Source organism: Corylus avellana, chromosome ca1, assembly GCF_901000735.1.
Source record: "Corylus avellana chromosome ca1, CavTom2PMs-1.0".
NCBI classification, from domain to species: Eukaryota; Viridiplantae; Streptophyta; class Magnoliopsida; order Fagales; family Betulaceae; genus Corylus; species Corylus avellana.
The window spans coordinates 17522763-17525509 of NC_081541.1; positions in this window are offsets into that span (position 1 = coordinate 17522763).

A 2747-nucleotide genomic window follows, 5' to 3' on the forward strand; every position below is an offset into this window, starting at 1 on the left:
ACGATCAAGTAGAGCCCACTCGCTATCATACATGTCATCGGGTTGTTCTCTCAAAAGAGGTTGATAAAGGTTCTTCCCATAAAGAATATCTTCAATTTGCACCTTCCAGTACCCGAAATCTGTACCGTTGAATTTTTCGATTCCTATCTTTTCTTCTTCTACTGCCATCGCTCTCACTTGAACCAAAAGCTCTGATACCAGTTGTTAGGAAATTAATCCTATTACACAAGACCTGTGAGATGCGAAAAATAAGAAGAATGCAAAATAACAAAGATTAGGCAATCAAATCACACACCACACCAAGATTTAAGTGGTTCGGCTTAACAAGACTACATCCACTGGTGGAGACAACCAGGAGAGAATCCACTATCAAAAGATAGAGTACAAATATAGTAGAGAGAAAATCACTCAGATCCCAAAGCCCTAATACATCCAAATCTCACTATCACACTAGATATTATTCTAAAAATATAATACAAAAGACAGATGTACAAACTCTTCTTTTTCTGGTATAGATGTCGGTTGATCTCTATTTTCTTCTCACTCTGCAGAACATTTTTCTTCTAATCACTTGTTTTTGGCTCCTCCAAAAACACCAAGAAGAAAACACCGTTTGCTTGCTGCCCTTGCTCACAGTCTCATAGTCTCTCTTTTTCTCCCCCTTCAGGTGCTCACAATTTAGCACACAATGATGCTCACATTTTTTTGGAACACTCACAAAAGGCTAAACATGCCTTTAAATAGTGCTCCTAAGTCGGTCAAGTCAATCCTAGTACAAGTAGGTCTTCAAAACCAAATACAAGACAAACCCAAACCCAAAAAAAGAAAAAAAAAAAAAAGAAAAGAAAGCAAACACGAGTCAGACTTGGAATGAGATCTCCAAAACCCACATGGAAAAGAGAAAACCAATGGAGCACGCACATATTGATGATAGATTGAAATTCACAACACTAATAGGGATCTCCTCATATTTTCTAAAATATGAGTTTTTTATATTCTAAAATGTGAGTCATCCATTTCATCTAACGGTCTAAATAAATGCAGAAGTTTGTGTGTTATCGAGATAATTAATTTTAGTTTTTAATATGTAAAATTCACTTGGCTCAGTAACACAAACTTCTGCATTTGTTTAAACCGTTAGATGAAATGAATGGCTAAGATTTTAGAATATGAGAATCTCATATTTTAGAAAATATGAGGAGATCCAAATCCATTCTTAAATATCTTACATTGAATAAGAAACTCTTTTGATCTCGTATTTGCATTTTTATGAATTTCAAACATTTTACTTTGAAATGAGCAAATCATTAAATACTTGTAGCATGATTTCATCAGTTCTTACAACATTAGAATCCGAATGTAGTTTGCATGTAGTATGTTCGTGTTGTACGGACCTCATGAGAACATTCACTTTGATGTTTTGTTTTAGTCATAAATGTTTTGAAAACATTATGTTCCAAGAAGTACATGAATCAACCAAGGATGAAAATGCCCTTGTTGAATCATGGTAGTTGATTTAAAGTACTAGTTTTGTAAAGATTTACCTAGGATTTTTAAAACAACACCTAAACTTTATAAAATGATGTGAAGGTTATTTTAAAATGGACCATGAACATGAATTTTAGGTCATGGTAGAAATTGTTATGGCCTAAAAATCCACCATTTAACACAAACTTTAACAATAATAACTCAAAACTAGAAAATCAAGTAGAGAGAATTGAAAGATAGTCTTACATCTTCAAGTTTTACTCCACAAGCACCTTCTTTCTCTCTATAGTTCCCTCTTTTTCTCTCTCTATCTCTCTGTTTCTCTCCCTCACTTTTGATCTCTCTCTCAAGTCACTGTTTCAAGTGTTTTAAACTCTCTGTTTTAATTTGATCTCGTTCGTTTCCCACCAAAAAATATGGGTGGGCCAACTCAACAAAATCTCAGTACAACCAATATAATCAAATAAAAATCTATAATTTACTAAAATTTGGTCAAATGAATGGTCTAGACTATAGAGAAGGATCCTCTCCATTTCAAATGAAATGGAGGGGATCCATTTAGTTAAAACAAGAGGACATTTTTGTCCAAAACTTGTCCAAAATAGAGGATCCAGGTCCCCTAGACTATTGGGTTCTTGGCTCACCGGCCTTAACGACAGTTTATAGGAACAATTCAGAGGCAAATCTGCCTGAAACAACACCTACTACAACAAGAAGCAAACTTGAGAACTATAGTAGGGACTGGAGCACTAGTAGTAGTTGGATTGAAGCCGTCTCCAGCAAGAGAGGTACCCGGCGATGAAGTCACAGAGAACAAGGCATCTAAATTTGCAACTGAATCTGGAGGTCTCCATAAACAAATGAGGGGTACTAGTACCACTACAGAGATCCACTAGGGAGGAAGCAGGGGAGCCGAAATCTGTTGTGGGAACCAAAACAAGGGGGTGACGCGTGCAGACCACTCATGCCATAGAGGCGCTTGAGGTACATGCACAATGGAGAAGGGTGGTGACTGGTGGAGTAAGGATTAATGGTGAAGACTTGGTGGCGTTGAGAGTGGATGCATGGTGAATCTGGCTTCCAAGTTTCAAACAAAAATAGAGAACTAAAAGAAAGGAGAAAAGGAAGAAGAAGAGAAATAGGGAGGGGAAGAGGGAGGAGATTGAGCTCTTTCCTCTCTTCTTTGGTCGGCATTCACTGAAGGACTCGCTGGAAAGAGGGTAATAAGAGAGAACTATTTGACAACTAACCACACACAA